The sequence below is a fragment of the Oncorhynchus kisutch genome, linkage group LG26 (genome assembly GCF_002021735.2).
Source record: "Oncorhynchus kisutch isolate 150728-3 linkage group LG26, Okis_V2, whole genome shotgun sequence".
NCBI classification, from domain to species: Eukaryota; Metazoa; Chordata; class Actinopteri; order Salmoniformes; family Salmonidae; genus Oncorhynchus; species Oncorhynchus kisutch.
Genome location: NC_034199.2, coordinates 2,247,767 through 2,253,766, shown reverse-complemented (window position 1 = coordinate 2,253,766; position 6,000 = coordinate 2,247,767).

Here is a 6,000-nt window from a genome sequence, read left to right as displayed (position 1 = left end):
AATGTCTGACTTCAACTGTATCTGATATGGGCAGAAAGCTTACATTCTTGTTAATCTAACTGCACTCTCCAATTTATAGTTGCTCTTACAGTGAAATAATACCATGCTATTGTTTGAGAAGAGTGCACAGTTTTGCACTTGAAAATGTGTTAATAAACCAATTAGGCACATTTGGGCCGTCTTGATACAACATTTTGAACAGAAATGCAATGGTTCATTGAATCAGTGTAAAACTTTGCAGATACACTGCTGTCATCTAGTTGCCAAAATCTAAATTGTGACTATGGTATCAAGTGTATGCATATCCTTGCTTCAGATCCTGAGCTACAGGCAATTAGATTTGATTTTGTCATTTTAGGCGAAAATTGATAAGAACCACAAACTGTGCATGTAAATGAGTTTGATCCATCTCCTTCCATCTCTCTTCTATAACATCCTTATCACATTGGCATCCATGCTGGGTGGCTCATTTCTTGGGCAAGAGGACCATTCAATTTTAGCATTTTTTAACATCCATATTTCTCCTCCTGCATGCTGCTGATGAGCTGGTTGGTGACAGGCTTTTGAGGGTCAATCTCATCCACTTCTTTCAACAGAATTGTCAGAGACATGATCCTCATATTTGGACAATTCTTCATCTTCGTTCCTTCCACACTAGCTTCTCTCTCTGCAAAAATTATTTCTCAGGTCCTCTGAGCAGAGATTATGTTTGCCATACTGATTGATTGTGGTAAGGAGCCACAAATATTTATTTATTTGTTTGCTATTTATTTGCTATTTATTTGCTATGTCCCTCCTCCTATTTGCACCTAACTGGATTAGAGTGTGGGAAAATACTCGTATCGAAATAATGTTTCAAAATAATGTATTTTAATAACATTGTGTAGTTTCACACACTACAGAGTGTAAAAAGTGCAAGAAAAGTGGGAGACAGGCAGGTTCTTGGTACTATGTTGAAAAAAAAAATGAAAAAAATGTAGATTTTTGTTTCCAACTGCTGTGTCTTTGTGAGATGCAATGTAGGTGAATGGATGATCTCTGCATGTGTGGTTTGCACCGTGAAGCATGGTGGAGGTGGTGTGATGGTGTGGGGGTGCGTTGCTAGTGACACTGTTGAAGATTTATTTAGAATTCAAGGCACACTTAACCAGCATCACTACAACAGCATTTTGCAGCGATACGCCAACCCATCTAGTTTGCGCATAGTGGGGCTATCATTTGTTTTTCTACAGAACAATGAACCAAACACACCTCCAGGCTGTGTAAGGACTATTTGACCAAGAAGGAGAGTGGTGGAGTGCTTCATAAGATGACCTGGCCTCCACAATCACCCAATCTCAACCTATTTGAGATGGTTTGGGATGAGTTGGACCACAGTGTGAAGGAAAAGCAGCCAACAATGGTTCGGCATATGTGGGAACTCCTTCAAGATTGTTGGAAAAGCATTCCAGGTGAAACTGGTTGAGAGAATGCCAAGAGTGTGCAAAGCTGTCTTCAAGGCAAAGGGTGGCTACTTCGAAGAATCTAAAATAGAAAATAGATTTTAATTTGTTTAACACTTTTTTAGTTACTACATGATTCCATATGGTTATTTCATAGTTAAGATGTCTTCACTATTATTCTACAATGTAGAAAATAGTCAAAATAAAGAAAAACCCTTGAATGAGTAGGTGTGTCTAAACCTTTGTCTGGTACTGTACTTCAACGCAAAACCCCAAACAGTGCATGCAGACCATAATTAGGACTTTAAACGATAGCTATCAACATCTAGAAAAGAGCTGTTAAATTCTACACCTAAAAGGAAGAAATGCCCACGCAATCCACCACAAAGTTCTTACCTACAGAGAGATTAACCTAGAGAAGATGTCCCCTCAGCAGCTGGTTCTGGGGCTCTGTTCACAAACAGACTCCACATAGCCCCAAGACAGCAACACAATTTGCCACACTGGAAAGAATCCACCAAAAAACGAAATGTAATACCTGACCTCTGTGACTGACCCAAAATAAAGAAATCCTTAACTATGTAGGCTACAAACTCAGTTGGAATAGCCTTGCTATTGAGAGAAGCTGCCATAGGCAAACCTGGCTCTCGAGAGAAGACAGGCTATGTGTATACTGCCCACAAAAGAAGGTGGAAACTGAGCTGCACTTCCAAATCTCCTGCCAGATGTTTGATTATATAAGAGGAACATATTTCCTACACTTCACACAGGCCCACAAATCATTTAAAACAAATCAAACAGATAAACTCCCATATCTGTTAGGCAAAATACTGCAGTGTGCAACCACAGCAGCAAGATCAGTGGCCAGTTGCCATGAGAAAAGGTCAACCAGTGGAGCACAAACACTGTAAATACCACCAAGATGGCGCCGATGAAGAAGGCAGACGTTTTACCTGCCCCCAACCGATTGTGTTTTTATGTTCGTTTATTTGCGTTTTTTGTAACTTATTTTTTTACTTATTATGTACTGAAGAATTTGGAGGTAGAGATCCAAGAGAGGAGAGACACCAAGTCAGGAGTACCCCACGTCAGGGAGTGGGACAGGCGCAAAGTGGACTTTTTTTGCATATTATGTACATAATGTTGCTGCAACCGTTTCTTATGACAGAAAACAATTCTGGACATCAGGACTGCGATTACTCACCACTGACTGGCAGAATCCTTTTTTTCCTTTAACGAGACTGACGCGAACGATATACTGCTTTCTCACGAACAGGCCCAGATCCCTGCACAAGCGCGTGCACTAAGTCCAGACGAAAAGTTTTTAAAAGGTAAGATAAAAGTTAGTAGAAACATGCCAAACGATGTTTAAAATCAATCCTCCGGTTGTTTTTGTCATAAATAATAAATAATATTTCAACTGGACAAAAGCTTCGTCAATAGGAAAGGAGAAACAAGAAAGGCTCTTTCCCAATCAGGCTGATGAATGGAAATTTCCACTCTCCACTGATTGAAAGTGCTGTACCTCCCTCATTTTTCAGAGTAAAAGCCTGAAACAATGCCTAAAGACAAACGTAGAGGAAGCTTCAGAGCTTGTGAACTGGGTCCTAAAGTCTTTGTATGGCTTTCAATGGAAAAACAGCCTTTCAAAATAATAGTACTTCCTGGATGGATTTTCCTCGGGTTTTTGCCTGCCATATCAGTTCTGTTATACTCACAGACATATTTTAACAGTTTTGACAACTTTAGAGTGCTTTCTATCCAAATCTACTAATTATCTGCATATCCTGAGTAGCAGGCAGTTTAATTTGGGCACGCTTTTCATCCAAAATTCCGAATGCTGCCCCCTACCCTAGTGAAGTTAATGGTCTTACACAAATCTGACCATAATTCTATCCTCCTGATTCCTTCTCACAAGCAAAAATTAAAGCAGGAAGCACCAGTGACTAGATCAATAAAAAAGTGGTCCGATGAAGCAGATGCTAATCTACAGGACTGTTTTGCTAGCGCAGACTGGAAAATGTTCCAGGATTCTGCCGATGGCATTGAGAAGTACACCACATCAGTAATTGGCTTCATCAATAAGTGCATAGATTACGTCATCCCCACAGTGACCGTACGTACATACCCCAACCAGAAGCCATGGATTACAGGCAACATCCACACTGAGCTAAATGCTAGAGCTGCCGCTTTCAAGCAGCGGGACTCTAACCTGGAAGCCTATAAGAAACCCTGCTATGCCCTCAATGAACAATCAAACAGGCAAAGCATCAATACAGGATTAAGATCGAATCGTACTACACTGGCTCTGATGCTCGTTGGATGTTGCAGGGCTTACAAACCATAACAGATCACAAAGGGAAGCATAGCCGAGAGCTGCCCATTAATTCGAGCCTACCAGATGAGCTAAACTACTTCTATGTTGGCTTCGAGCCAAATAACACTGAAACATGCATGAAAACACCAGCTGTTCTGGAAGATTGTGTGATCATGCTCTCCGGTGCTGATGTGTGTCATGTTTCACATCAACACCATTATCCCCGAAACCCTAGACCCACTCCAATTTGTATACTGCCCCAACAGATCCACAAATGATGCAATCTCTATTTCACTCCACACTGCCCTTTCCCACCTGGATGAAGGGAACACCTATGTGAGAATGCTATTCATTGACTACACCTCAGAGTTCAACACCATAGTGCCCTCAAAGCTCATCCATAAGCTAAGGACCCTGTGACTAAGCACCCTCCTCTGCAACTGGATCCTGGACTTCCTGACGGGCCGCCCCCAGGTGGTCAAATCAAACCAAATCAAAAGTTATTGGTCACAAACACATGGTTAGCAGATGTTAATGTGAGTGTAGCGAAATGCTTGTGCTTCTACTTCTGACCATGCAGTAATATCTAACAAGTAATCCAACAATTTCACAACAACTACCTTATAAAAACAGGTGTAAAGGAATGAATAAGAATATGAACATAAAAATATATGGATGGGCGATGGCCAAACGGCATAGGCAAGATGCAGTAGATGCTATAGAGTACAGTATATACAGTGGGGCAAAAAAAGTATTTAGTCAGCCACCAATTGTGCAAGTTCTCCCACTTAAAAAGATGAGAGAGGCCTGTAATTGTCATCATAGGTACACTTCAACTATGACAGACAAACTTAGAAAAAAATCCAGAAAATCACATTGTAGGATTTTTTATGAATTTATTTGCAAATTATGGTGGAAAATAATTATTTGGTCACCTACAAACAAGCAAGATTTCTGGCTCTCACAGACCTGTAACTTCTTCTTTAAGAGGCTCCTCTGTCCTCCACTCGTTACCTGTATTAATGGCACCTGTTTGAACTTGTTATCAGTATAAAAGACACCTGTCCACAACCTCAAACAGTCACACTCCAAACTCCACTATGGCCAAGACCAAAGAGCTGTCAAAGGACACCAGAAACAAAATTGTAGACCTGCACCAGTCTGGGAAGACTGAATCTGCAATAGGTAGCTTAGTTTGAAGAAATCAACTGTGGGAGCAATTATTAGGAAATGGAAGACATACAAGACCACTGATAATCTCCCTCAATCTGGGGCTCCACGCAAGATCTCACCCGTGGGGTCAAAATGATCACAAGAACGGTGAGCAAAAATCCTAGAACCACACTGGGGGACCTAGTGAATGACCTGCAGAGAGCTGGGACCAAAGTAACAAAGCCTACCATCAGTAACACACTATGCCGCCAGGGACTCTAATCCTGCAGTGCCAGACGTGTCCCCCTGCTTAAGCCAGTACATGTCCAGGCCCGTCTGAAGTTTGCTAGAGAGCATTTGGATGATCCAGAAGAAGATTGGGAGAATGTCATATGGTCAGATGAAACCAAAATATAACTTTTTGGTAAAAACTCAACTCGTTGTGTTTGGAGGACAAAGAATGCTGAGTTGCATCCAAAGAACACCATACCTACTGTGAAGCATGGGGGTGGAAACATCATGCTTTGGGGCTGTTTTTCTGCAAAGGGACAAGGACGACTGATCCATGTAAAGGAAAGAATGAATGGGGCCATGTATTGTGAGATTTTGAGTGAAAACCTCCTTCCATCAGCAAGGGCATTGAAGATGAACCGTGGCAGGGTCTTTCAGCATGACAATGATCCCAAACACACCGCCCGGGCAACAAAGGAGTGGCTTCATAAGAAGCATTTCAAGGTCCTGGAGTGGTCTAGCCAGTCTCCAGATCTCAACCCCATAGAAAATCTTTGGAGGGAGTTGAAAGTCTGTGTTGCCCAGCAACAGCCCCAAAACATCACTGCTCTAGAGGAGATCTGCATGGAGGAATGGGCCAAAATACCAGCAACAGTGTGTGAAAACCTTGTGAAGACTTACAGAAAACGTTTGACCTCTGTCATTGCCAACAAAGGGTATATAACAAAGTATTGAGATAAACTTTTGTTATTGACCAAATACTTATTTTCCACCATAATTTGCAAATAAATTCATAAAAAATCCTACAATGTGATTTTCTGGATTTTTTTCTCTCATTTTGTCTGTCATAGTTGAAGT